Here is a 13,736-nt window from a genome sequence, read left to right on the forward strand (position 1 = left end):
AAAGTTTCCTAGTTAGTTTTAAAATTCAGGTAGAGCTGAGAGCCACTGAGCTCCAAACTGCAGGAAGCCCCTGGGATGGCTGTCAAAAATGCACATTCTGGGGCCCCTCTTCGGATTCAGTTGGACTGGTGGAGGTCCAGAAGCTATCTAAACAGCACACGGGCAATACTTAACGATGGGGCAAAGGAAAAGTGTTAGCGAATTCCTGCATTAGGTGGTACACTGTTTGAAAAAACAAGATTACTCTGATTATATGATTTTCTTATTTGTACTAAGAGGAAGAGAATCTGAATGAAAGAATGTTTGCATGCCTGAGGCAGGCTTGCTCCTAACATTGGAGGGAGCTGGGACAAGATCCAACAAACCACGAAATAAAATATATGCTACCCTTCTATCTTTATGTACACCTCCATAAAGAACCGAAAGGTCACATTCAACTGAGATTTCTCTAACTCCCTGGAGTTCCTCATCAGAACATGTCATTGTGGAGAAAGCCAACTCCTGACCCACCTTGCATTTCAAGAGGACTTGTACACATGGGCATAAACACCCCAGCCTCAAGGCTAAGGTCTGTCTATCCTCCTTGGGAAGAGGGGTAGGATCCCAGGGGAGTCGGCTCCCAGGAGGATGGTCCTGGACAAGAGGTCTGCCAGGTGCCGGAAGCCAGCACTGGCTCATCTTGGGGGAATTTGGGATCCCGGGAATGGTTTATAGAAGGGGGCTTCCCTTGGACTCTTCACCCAGTGGCCAGAAGCTTCAGAAGCAGGGCCTTTATTGTCTCAGGACAGTACTGGCCCAAAGCATCAGACTCCAAGAGGGAAAAGTGAGCAAAGCACCTACTATGCACCAGACAAGGCAGTAGGTGCTTTCAAATGGCATGCAACTCTGTAGTCAAGGGAGTGTTGACTCCCATTTTATAGCTAGAGGCTCAGAGGTGACCTCACAAAGCCACGAAGTAGAGAGGTGACATGTGACCTCATCCTCTCCGTAATCCCAGGCTACAGAAATACTGTGGTTATCCTAGGGCTTTCCATAATCAAGCGTGATAGAAATGTGTGCACATATATCAACATGAATGCTGAATCTCCAAGTATTCCATTAATAGCTTATGTAAGTATTGTATTTCCCAATCCTACAAGGCATCCAGATAGCTCTTACCTAACCCATTTGGACTCCCTCATCTTTAAAACTCTCTTTACAAATGTCATGCAGCTCATATAGTCAACGTAAAGAGAGGTGGCAGGGTGGAAAATTCTACTGTTGTACAGGGTTAGCTGCTTGAAAGCTCATGTTTTTTTTCTCAGAGGGGCTATTTCTTATTGCCATTCTAGTCAACGCGAGCTCCCAAACAATACAACTTTTACTCTGTACACTTCTTAAAGATCTACCAAGGTGGTTCCAAAATGGTTCCCCATGTGCCCTGTCACATTGTGTCCTTGAATCTGTGACTTGGTATCAGTAGAATTTAGGAATGATATGGCTCCATTGTCTTTCAACTTCACACCAGAATCACTTACAACAGCAATGGAACCAAACCCCTCTCTCTAGAGAAGGGCAGAGTCCCAACCCCCTCACCCTGAGTCACACCAGTCTTCTCTGGGAGCAGTCAGTTTGATGACACCCCCAACGAAGGTGGCCTCGAGGAAGAACACAGCCTGAAGGTGACCCGTGAATGGACGGCCGATCAGGGAAGGGGCAAGGGCAGGGGGAGGAGCTGTCACCTCACACAGCTCGGGCTGAAATCCTGGCTCACCTTGCCAGCACTGTGACTGCGGGCAGACTTGACAACCTTTCTGTGCTTCCTCCATCTGTTCAATGCGGATCATGCTAACAGGACGTATTATCATGATTGTTGAGAGAGGTCAGGAGACTAGATGAGAAGATGCCAGTCGACTGGCAAGTGCTGAGACGCATGCACTATGTGTATCTCCTGTGGGCACCTGGACCCTCCCTTGACTGTTTGTATACAGGATTCTTCTCTCCAGGAGAGAGAGCCCAGTTCCCACACAGAGCGGCAGGCAGAGTCACAGAGACTCCACCTCTGAAAGGTTCTGGAAGTCGATGTGTCTCTGCCGTGCATCACATACACACAGGAACGTCACAGTTGGGGGCAAGAAATGATGCCATGGCACAAAGCAGGCGGAAGGCGGTCAGATGCCCAGAGGCATACTGGAATATCCTGGGGAGCTATTTAAAAATACAGGGGCCCAGCCCTCCCCAGAGACTGAGGGGCACTGGGCTGGAGGTGGACCTGGCCTCCGGAGGTTTGAAAGCTCTCTGGGTTGATATGTAGGCATAGCTAAGATAAATAACCACAGGGACCAAGACCCTAAGGAGGTCAGAGGAGAGAGGGTGGCAGGGAGTGTGCTTAACTCCAACTCATCATTCCCTCCCAGAACTGCCAGATTCTTTTCTCAGTTATACTATTTGGTTTCTAGAAACCCACTTACGCTATCTTACCTCAGACTTAACAAGAAGAATGTACTTCAAGGCAATCAACAATTGAGCTTCCTGTGATCTGGCTCTGGGAATGAGACCTCCCTCCCCCAACGCAGAAGTCTGGGTCCTTCACAGTCAAAGGTCTCAGAGGCGGTGACTATCACAAGCCCCTAGACTGGCACCTGGAATCCGGTAGGCAGCAAATGCTGTGGGGAGGGGCCGTGGGCACAAGAGCCAGTCTCTATCCCATATGGGGCAAGCTTTTGGGGTTCACAGTAGAGGTTCTCCTAGCTCCTTAGGTCCAGACCTTTGGCTTCTACTCCACAGGGGTCCCAGGACCTCAAACAGGGGTGTCTACCCCCTGGCAGGACAGAGCCACAGAATGCAAGTTCCAGAAGTGTCCTCTGAGATAACAGCATGATAAAAGTTCTGAAAGGTATGAATTCCAGGGACACCATTTTCAAGTTGAAGTCCCATTTTTCTTCACAAAACACATCCTTTCTTGAACTAAAGCCCTCAAACACACTCTGGGCTGAGTTAGCCAAGTCACAGAACTTGGATGCCAACTGCCCAGCTAACATCCACGTCTCTGCCTGTAAATGATGACAGCATTTGCTATTAGGAACAATTCTAGTGACACGGGCTGGGAGTGTGGAGAGGAGATACCAGATGTAACAGCTGAGATCACGGGTTAGTCTGTAAAACATAACAGGAGTTAAACCCAGGAAGGCCTTGTCTTAATGTCTGAATAAAAGAACAAGTCCTATAGTCATATCTCTATAGGCCAACAAGCTGAAGGCCATGAAAACTATACTCTTATTTCTTCCAAATGCATTCTAGTCCTGGTGCTTAAGTCACCACAATGGTGGTGATGATGGAAGGGGAAGGAGAAAAGCTGACCCAGGCACCAAGGTGGCCTTCCTCAGGCCAAGAACGGACAGGAGGTGAAGGGAAAAGATGCTGTTGGGCACCCCCCAGGGGCAGCAGCTATAGTACTTCCTGCTTCCTGTTTGAAGTCCCATCCATGTCCCTCTGTTTGGGCTACAAAGCAATATGGGGAGCGCAGTCCTTGCCTGTGCAAAGCTTAGAGAAATGGACCTACCCCGTTTCTAGCAAGGGAAACAAATGAATCCAGAGCTCAACAGTGTGGGGCCACCTTGAAGGGTGCTCAAATCAGGTCTGGAATAGATGAGCTTGGATGTGGATGTGGATGTGGATGTGGATGTGGATGTGGATGTGGATGTGGATGTGGATGTGGATGTGGATGTTACGGGGCTGGTGTGGTCAGGAAGTACTTCATGGAGACCAAGCTGCCCAAATGAAGAAGGGAAGGCTGGCCAGGAGCTGGGCACACAAGGTGCTGGCTGAGGCTCGCAGACCCTACAGATACACCAAGGACCAAGAAGGGAAGAGGTTCACAAAAGGCAATGCTTGGTTACATGGGGACTATACATTACAGTCCACGCACAAGGCCACAGTGTAAACACTGGCCACCATTTATTAACTAGCCTTTCTCTTGGTGGCAGTCAGCATGCCCCCAGGTTAGTTTCTGGTATACGACACAGCATTCACACACAGCCCCTATGGTTTACTAACACTTCTGGATCACTGACCAAAATTCCATTTTCTCTGGAAAGGGTTCCCTGACCCCTGCAAATAAGGTTCATTTGGGTGGCTAGGTACTTCCAGACAAAAAACCTAATGTGACTGTCTTTCCTACGGTTTATTCATTTAACACATACTTGTTGAACCCCTACCATAATGGTACCATCGTATGCTGAAAAGACCCATCCTAGTCCTTCTTCTCAAGGAGAGCCACTAATCACACTAGGGACTGTATGCACAGCAAGAAATACTCCTTAAATGGAAGAAAAGAGAGAGGAGGAGGAGGAGGAGGAGGAGGAGGAGGAGGAGGAAAAACGGTGCCTGCTGACAGGGTCCTCGTGTCTCCACTTTATGTCAGACCTCACTTACCACTCGGTGGACAGCACACCTCAGCAGTGCCGGCATGCTGCCTCAGAATCCTTGCACAGCAAATTCTAGAACATCTATTCCATACGAACACTCATATCCAACTATAAATATAGGGGCAATTATTGTTTCAAGAAAGCAGATTAGTTTTAAAGTATAGTTGGATAAACTTTAACAGTGCAGAAAATTGAAAAACCCAGTTAAAGACTTTAAAAGTCCTTAGGATGAAAGAGGAGAAAGGGACCATGAGCCACAGAAGGTGGAGTTGGGCTGGATCGCTTCCTTTGGTCAATAACAGGTCTATGACTGTGTCATTAAGAAAAGGACTTCTTGCAAAGGAACAGCTTAATCCCAGGAAAAGGAAAGAGTAAAAAGGTTACATTAAGGGAATCAGGGATAATCTCTATCAATTACCCAGAGCCTTTCCTGTTGGGGAAGTCTCAAAAGAAGAACAGGAAAAGAGCTGGGTCATGATCCAGGTGCTTACGCTTTGTTTTATGATCCAGGAGTTTGGCAGTCTGGTTTCTGGGGGAGTGGAGAGAGCTAAAACGGCAAGTGCTCCGTAACCCCCAACAAGCAGATTGTTACAGAATATGGCAGTGTTGGCTCGACAGGAACCCAACTATGGCAGGCACGGGGGACCGGCTGGCATCATTCTGAGGCTAAACAAGTCCAACTGCATACCCTCCAGCATCTGGGACGTTCGAAAAGACCAGTGAGCCAAATCCAGAGAGAGAGAGAGCAAGCCTGCTTCCTGGCCCCCGAAGCCAATGAGGCCCAGCTGAAGAGTCACTGCAGTCCTCATGCAGAGGGACAGAAGGGGCCTGTTAGGCAACAGTGACCTCAACTATGGTCCATCAGAATCGATTAAGTGCCTCTCAGTCCTGGAATGGGATTAAAGAGCACCTAGTCCCACATCCTCGATTTGCAAAGGATACAGTGACTTCCCGAGGTCAGAGAATGCTGGCAGCAGTGGAGGGCGTTCAACTTAGAGCCGACTGCATCCTGTCAACCCTGCCCCATACTTCTTTAGCGTCCATTAAGTTTTGCCATGTCCAAGTTTTTCTTTTTGGGGAAAAATCAAAACTTAGGGGCATCCAATGTTAGTTTTCCAAAAATAACGGAAAGATATATTTAACTAGCACCCATTACTAAGAACATAAATATTTTGCGTATTATTTTAAGCAGTTGTTACTAGAACATTCCTGTGCCGAGAGATCTGAAGCCAAGCACTTACGGAGAGGATTATTAAAAAACTGACCTGTGAAAGGAAGAAGGCTTGATTATAATGGACTTGCTAGCAGACAGGTGTACAGGAGTTTAGAAAGGAGGCGGAGTCTTGAAAAGAAGTATAAATTCAGATAATTCCAAATGTACTGAGTTCACTGTCCAGGTGAGTCCTTTTGAATAATAACAGAAGCCCCTAAGTGTTTCCCCCTATGCTGGGATTAGGACATCTGCCTAATTCAAACTTCTAAAACACAGAGTGGCACAGAGCACCCAGCCCCTGTGACTGTGCTGTTCACACCACACATACAGATAGCCCCATTCTCGTGATGTCATGCAGATATGCTACATTAAGATATGATGATAGACCAGGAGCAGCCAAGACTAAGAAATATTCAGCGTCCCCAAGCCCCGAACCCTACTTGGGTCCCAGCTTGGAGAGAAAGTGTGCCCAGGATCAGGGCCTGACAGTCAAGAGGAGGTTAGGTTGGGGGGTCACGTTAACATCTAACAGATGAAGTTACAGATTAACTCGTCACTGGTATTGGTTGGTTAATGTACAATTTTGTAGGCAACTTCAATAGTCCTGGCCCAAGTTCAGAGTTAAAAAAAAAAAAAAAAAGGCAGTGTGCCCTTTTCTCATTTAGAATTTAAAAAGTGATGGGAAGGAATAAACAGATACATACAACCAACACGAATAAATCTCAAAGTAATTATGCTGAGTGAAAGAAATGAGGTTAAAGAGTACATATTTGCATGAGTGCATTCATATAAAACTCTATAAAATTCAAACTAATCTACAGTAGGAGAAAGCAAATAATGGTTACCTGGGGATTGGGGAGGAACAGAGGGGAGGGGTGGGAGGGCCTCCAAAGGGGCAGGAGGGAGCTTTTTGGAATGATAGAGTACATTGACTGTGGTGATGGTTTCATGACGGAGGTGTGTGTGTATGTGAAAACTTATCAAATTATACACTTTATTATTTTTTTTATCAAGAATTTATAACATCCATTTTTAAAGTTTATTTATTTATTTTGAGAGAGACAGAGAGAAAGAGAGCATGAGCAGGGCAGGGGCAGAGAGAGACAGACAGACAGACAGACAGAATCCCAAGCAGACTCTGCACTGTCAGCATGGAGCAGGATATGGGGCTTGTATTCACAAACCGTGAGATCGTGACCTGAGCTGAAACCAAGAGTCGGACGCTTAACTGACTGAGCCACCCAGGCGCCCCTACACTTTATTATTTTTTTAAGGTTTATTTATTTTTGAGAGAGAGGGAGCGAGAGCACGAGCGGGGCGGGGGACAGAGAATCCGAAGTGGGCTCCTTGCTGACAGCAGATAGCCCAGTGTGGGGCTTGAACTCAGGAACCGTGAGATCATGACCTGAGCAGAAGTCAGACGCTTAGCTGACTGAGCCACCCAGGTAGGTGCCCCTCAAACTATACACTTTAAATATGTCCTGCTTATTCTAGGTCTATTATACTTCAATATAGAACTTAAAAAAAAAAATAGATGGGGGGAAGAATCCACAGATATTTTTTCCCATGATTCCTCTAACTTCTTAAAAGTAAAATTTTAATGACACAAAGAACTCTTTACCACGTGATGCTGGCAATTTTAGCTAATATAGGTAAATTCTAAAGCTGGTCTAAAAAACTATCCAGACTGAGGCAGATATCCTTCTGCCAGAAGGCAGAAGGCAGTATCCTTCTGATACTCTAAAACTGTCTTCAGTATTCTAAAACCAGTCCCTCTCTAAGCTGGGTGAATGGGAAAGGGAGACTGGTAGCACAGTGCCCGCATGGACTCTGGGAAGCAGGCAGATCCCAGGTCAGTATCCATGAGAGAATATTACCTTAACACAAAGATGATCAGGACTGTGTGCGTGTGTGTGTGTGTGTGTGTGTGTGTGTGTGTGTGTGTGTGTGTGTCTCTCTCTCTCTCTCTCTCTGCAGTTGCTACTGCTGCCCACAGTTGGGGGAACCAGTGGCCTGAGGGCTTTTTTTTTTTTTTTTTAATTCACGGTTCTCTTACTAGATTGATGCCCTTAGGCAAGTCACTTCATATCTGATCCTCAGTTTCCTGATCTGTAGAACTGGAACAGTGGTAGGACTTTATTAGGTTGTTGAAGGGATCAAATAGTTCAGAGATATAAAGCGCTTGGCATAGTCTGGGCACATGGCAGGTGCCAATGGCAGGTGATTACTGTTCAATGATCTAGTCCTAAATGAGTAACAGCACTAAAAGGTATTGGTTGTTGCCAATTGGACAAAGGCTGCTTTTTTTTTTTTTAATATTTTTTCAATGTTTATTTATTTTTGAGAGAGGCAGAGACAGAATGCAAGTGAGTTAAGGACAGAGACAGAGGGAGACACAGAATCCAAAGCAGGCTCCAGGCTCCGAGCTGCCAGCACAGAGACCGACACGGGGCCCGAACCTACGAACCGTGAGATCATGAGCTGAGCCGAAGTTCGACGCTCAACCGACTGAGCCCCCCAGGCGCCCCTGGACAAAGCTGCTTTGAGAGAGGGAACTTATGTTTGAGTTTTGAACCGGGTATATGAACTGTCTTTAGTAATTGCTTTATTTAGCTTGATGCCATGAATACGAGTGTCATTGTTGTCCCCTCCACTTGGGCTTTTGTTTGGAGCTGAACTGAAACAAATATCCTCCATAATTAGATGGGTCATCAGAATTTAAACTGCTCCACTGTGATCTTCAATCCTTCCTGGCTCAACTGAGTGTTACACCAAAGTATCAAATAGCTCCTCCTGCCAAGAGTTACAAGAAATTCACACCTGTCAGGGTAGACTGAAAAAAATGGCCACAATACTTATCCTTTCAAGAGGTGGAGCTTATTTGGGGTCACTGGGTGGCTGTGGGTTAAACGTCTGACTCTAGACTTCGGCTGTCATGATCACATGATTCATGGGTTCAAGCCCCACATCGGGCTCTGCATTGACAGTACAGAGCTTGGGATTCTCTCTTACTGCCCCTCCCCTGATCCCTCTCTCTCTCAAATAAATAAACTTAAAAAAAAAAAAAAAGAAAGAAAAAGAAAAAGTGGAGCATCTTTTTTGGTCCTTGAATCTGGGTTTGGTCATGTGATTTGCTTTGCCCAATGGTTCATTAGCAAACATGATGCGTGCAGAGGCTTGGTAAGTGCCTGTGCCTGGGGCTTGCCCTCTTTTGCTGCTGGAAATCCTTAGACTATCACGCGAAGAAGTCTGAGCTAGCCTCCGAAGAAGTCTGAGCTAGCCTCCTCGGTGAGGAGAGACCACATGTCACGAGGGCTCAACTGTTCCAAGTGAGGCCCTAACGAACCACCAGCAGACCAGAGAGCGAGCAAACTGGCTCAGACCAGAAGAACTGCTCAGCTGACCCACAGAATCAAGAACAAATGAAAATGATTGCTGCTTTTAAGACACTAAGCTTCAGGGTCATTTGTTACGCAGCCAAACTCAGACAACACACACACCTGTGCTGAATGAATGCTCCACAGGGTCATGTCACCTCGCCCAGGCTGTCCTCCGTGCCGTTCCACAACCCTGTTGACGTGGATTTGTGCTCATGAGCCTGCTTCTCCTTCTCTATATCCAGGTTCCATTTGCTGACATGGTCCCTGCTTGCCTCTGGAAATTTCCAGACACTAAGATCCTGCTTATATATACACTTCTCTCAACTCCTCCTCAGTCTCTTTTTTTGATTTCCCCCTCTCCTCATCCCTTTAAGTTTTTCTTGGAGTCGCGTGCTGGCCCCCTTTTCCTAGTCCACTCTCTTCCTAAACAAGCTCACTCAGGCTCTTGGTTTGAACCTACACTCCCACCTAATGGCTTCACAAACGTCATCTCCAATCCTGACCCTTTTCTTGAATTCCAGGACTCCAATTCAGCACAGTTGAAACGGGTCACCAAGTTTTTCTCAAACCTGCACCACTTGACTCACACTAACGGAACTGTCATCACGGGAGCCCACACCCTTCTTTCCCCCCTCCACATCCAGGTCGCTCAGATCCACCCTCCACAGATGACCCGCAAGTAGGCTCTCTCCTTTCACCTCCCTGTTTCCAGTCTTTTTTCCAGTCCATCTCATACATAATGCCAAGAGTTACCTTCTTGCCTTTTTCAGAGTCAAGTCCCAACTCCTTACCTTAATGTCCAAGAATCAGCTTAGTTTAGACACAGTCTACCTGGCCTAACCCCTCTCCCACTGCCTGCCTCCAAGCACTGTGTGCTCCAGCCACACAGTTGCCAATTTCTGAAAAATCAAGACACCCAATAACCTTTTTGCTTTTACCTTAATTGCTCTCCGGGACCTTTCTTTACCTCTCAACGCCCTTCTCATGCAAGGACCCACCTAAAAGCCTTTCTGTGCAAAGCCTTGCCCAAGCTCTCCAGAACCATCTCTATACCACTGTAGCCTCCATGTGAGCCCCTCTTATGAGCCCTCACTTCACTCCCCCTGGTTGATGGGAATATAAGCATCCTGTTTTCACGTCCCAGAGGACTAACATGGCCACGTGCACAGGAAAGCCCTGCTCTACCCTTGTTTTCTTACCATAACGAAAAATCACGGCATCCCCTTTCCATTCTCAAACGTGTGCTGACTTTGAATGACAATATGGTTACCCTACTTTGGTCTCACAGTGCTTGACACAAATCAGAGGCATAAAAGCCTGCTAATCCAACCCATTTTGGACCATTCTTCGTATTTATTGTTTGACTGTCAGACAACATTGATCTGTGATCACACTTGATTCACTCAGCCTTCCAGAGACAACCCTGGTGGTGGTACTCTACCAGCAGCTTAAGATCGTACAGTGGAGATCACAAACTCTGCCCACAGAGGCCAGGCGTAAGACCGATGGCCGTGGATACGCTGCCGTGGTGTGAGGGGAACAGCAGCACGGCGGGGTCTGTGGCAGGCGAGACCACACACGCCTGTCTGATGGGAGCAGCTGGCACACGGCTCAGGCCGTCTTCACCAGAGGAGTGGGGCACCAGTGCTGCCAGGTCTTCTGACTTTCCAAGAGGAGGCAGAAATGTGGATTTTTAAACCTTCCAATTGAAGTGTTGGCAACTGATTTATACTTCGAACACAGAGCAGGTGTACTCTGAACAGCCAATGCCTCGCATCTTCGGTCTCCAGCAAACCCACAGATCTCTGCCTGGAAAACGCCCCACCTTCAGGAATGGAAATAAATGAGTGGGCTCCAGAGGTGGGGCTGAGTCTGTCTCTGCCACTCATCAGCTCGGCCGCCAAGATCATCTATGGGGGCAAAGCACCACTGTCTCGGTTTGTTTAGAATAAAGGGGTCAGACCCCCTTTCTTTCTAGGTGTTGGTTTCCTTTCCCATTTCCAGTCTCTTAGATGAAAACGTGTGGCAGAGGTGGCCTTACTGCCCCACACTGGGCACACCCCCGAGGACGCTATGATAGGGGAGCTTCACATGGGAAGGAAGTTTCTCCAGCTGAAGTCACAATGCTCTGATACAGCAGCCCCACTCCGCTCTCTGCTCACCACAACCTGAGCCAGCCCTCGCTCAGACGGGGCAAACTCTTTAAATCAGAATATGTAAACATCTCATTTGAAACTCCCTGGTTAATCAGTAATCACTCTTAAATACTAAGAGGTCACTCTCATATTAAGGAACAAATACACTTCTGTTTCTATCGCCTCTAACAGGTAATTTACAAAAATCCCTAACTTCAAGCTCTATCTCAAGTCTCATTAAATTAACTCTTAAATTTAAGTCCCTTAAATTAACCTTCACTGAACAAGTGGAAGGATAGCCTCATTTCAGGCTTTTCCTACTGTAATTATTCAGTGTTACCAAGACTTTACTGAGTAGAACAAACACAGGAAGTGGGTTCTGGTATAACCTTTTATTTGCTAGAGCTCCCACCCTTTGCCCTAGCAAAGCCTTGTTTTCGGATTCACTTTTTTCTAAAGAGAAAGTTCTCTAACGCATTACAACCTATCTCCACACGTTCATCTTCCTTAGGTGATACCTAAGGACAGTGAAATACCACTTCACTGTCCCAAATGCACCTGTCACGGGCTGGGAGGGCACTTTGTTGGTCTAGTCTCTAGGTTTTCATGCAAACAGGAGGTCAATGCACTGGGAAGATCTGCATGAACTGTGACGACGACCTTTGCCAGTAGAGACATCACTTAGTACTGATCAGTTGACCTCTTGCAACATTATTTAGTTCGGAGTATAAGATGCAACCCTTATCAGCCAAGCCAGGTTTAGTTTTAATCAGTTGTTCCTCCCACCCCCCTTTCCTTCCTTCCCTTCTTAAAGCCACTGGGAGAGGGAAAGAGCAAGTCTGGAAGAAAGGATATCAACCCGAAGCAATACTTCAAAACCCGATTGCGATTACACTTTGGATTTTTTTTTATTATGCTTTAGATTTCTTAGGCTACAACTAAGCATTAAAAAAAAAAAAACATCAAATGGTAAGTTTTAGGGACTTATTAGAATAAAGGTTTTGTGTACACATCCTTTTACATCACACAGCATATTACATAGCTTGCAGAGGGTTTAAAAGCATTTGTCACAAAGTAGTCAAGTAGATGATATTTAACAAGAGACCTAGAATAAGCAGTTAACTTTCTGTAAGACTTGAGTGTCCCCATTTTATTACTTGCTGGTTACCTCTGCATCCTCTCTACTGACTGTGAGCTCCACGAGGGTGGGGACTCGTCTATCAGTGTCACGCCTGTATCAGCAACATCCAGCACACAGCCTGGGAGATAGGAGCTGCCTAGTGAACATTATGAGTGAATTCCAAAGATGTATTCTGTTCTACGCTAAACTACAAAAAGGGGCTACTTTGGAATCGATCTCACTGAACTCCCTGCGCAGCCGGGAGCCTGGGGCATCTCTGCTTCTTGTCAAGTGAGAGGGCTGCAGTAAGATGGTCTGCAAGCTCTCATCCCCACCACGGGCAGTTCTGGGCACGGCTGCTGCTGAACTGCCCTTGGTTCAGGGATCCTGCCTCACAGCTAAAGCAGGCCAGCGGCTACTGCTACTGGGGAAAACTGCTGAGGGAGTGCAGGGCATTAGGAAATGATTTCAGATAACTGAGTGACATCAAAGATGCCACTACTATTAATTGCCTTGTTAAAAAAAAAAAACAAAAACAAAGGATATTAAAAAGAAGGGGGAGGCACAATCCAAAAGTGGGAAAAAACAGTGGTAGAGTGACGCTTCTCAGCTCTTCCTAGGGGCAAGATCTGGGCTTGGATCCTCACTGTTGTCACAGGAGCACTCGGGGTGTCTATATGACTTTACAGCAACCTGGAAATGACCACTGAAGAAAAAAAAAATAGGGCAAAGATGTTTAGGGAACAAAAATTAAGACTTTTGCACTGTTTTTTTTTCTGAGCATGGAGATACTCTTAACATTATTTTTTTTAGTTGTTTTTTTTTTTTTTAAGTTTATTTTGAGAGAGAGAGATAGAGAGAGTGAGCAGGGGAGGGGGAGAGAGAGAGAGAAAATCCCAAGCAGGCTCTGCACCATCAGAATGGAACGCGACATGGGGCTCAAACCCGTGAACTGTGAGATCATGACCTGAGCCAAAACCAAGAGTCGGGTGCCTAACCGAATAAGCCACCCAGGCGCCCCTATTCTTAACATTATTAACAATGTTTGGCTGTCCTAGTAAAGACTACCATCAAAATTCTGTAATGCCTGTGGTTGCTTATGGAAGAGAATGGTGTATGCTCTGATCCAGGCCCCCCAGGCCCCCCAGGCCCGCCCCGCCAAGGTCCTCATGCTAATGTAGTAAAGAAGCATTGCCATAAGTCTAGTATTATTCAATTTACTCCATATCATCATGCTTATGGCCTACAATCTAAAAATCTGTGACAGATTTCAGTTCTTGACATCTGAGTTCCTTTGCAAATCCACTGTCATTACAAGTTTAGCAGGCAACGATCCAAGTTGTTCTTCAGGTACAAGTACAAGGTGACATGCAAATGATCAGCTCTCTCCGCGCCCTTTCAGTTTGATACAGCTTTAAATTAGCTATGAGTAGTATAACCTGGCAAAGATCTGCCAGAACAACAAAGGTAGAGTTGCTATCA

The 13,736-nt window shown here is 46.3% G+C and overlaps 1 protein-coding gene and 1 long non-coding RNA gene across 6 annotated transcripts in view; one reads left to right on the plus strand and one right to left on the minus strand.

Moving 5' to 3' along the window:
- ZNRF3 (zinc and ring finger 3) overlaps nucleotides 1–13,736 on the minus strand; it is a 156,709-nt gene that overhangs the window by 24,048 nt on the left and 118,925 nt on the right. The window lies entirely within an intron of this gene.
- Nucleotides 853–5,786, plus strand: LOC102900396. Of its 3 annotated transcripts, none has more exons than XR_002737242.2 (4): nucleotides 853–1,110; nucleotides 2,466–2,631; nucleotides 2,767–2,875; nucleotides 4,917–5,786. It is a non-coding gene; the product is annotated as an uncharacterized LOC102900396 (long non-coding RNA). The 3 variants fall into 3 exon arrangements; XR_002737243.2 differs by having other exon boundaries at nucleotides 5,599–5,786; XR_441527.5 differs by lacking the exon at nucleotides 4,917–5,786 and having other exon boundaries at nucleotides 856–1,110; nucleotides 2,767–3,207.

This window comes from Felis catus, chromosome D3, assembly GCF_018350175.1.
Source record: "Felis catus isolate Fca126 chromosome D3, F.catus_Fca126_mat1.0, whole genome shotgun sequence".
NCBI classification, from domain to species: Eukaryota; Metazoa; Chordata; class Mammalia; order Carnivora; family Felidae; genus Felis; species Felis catus.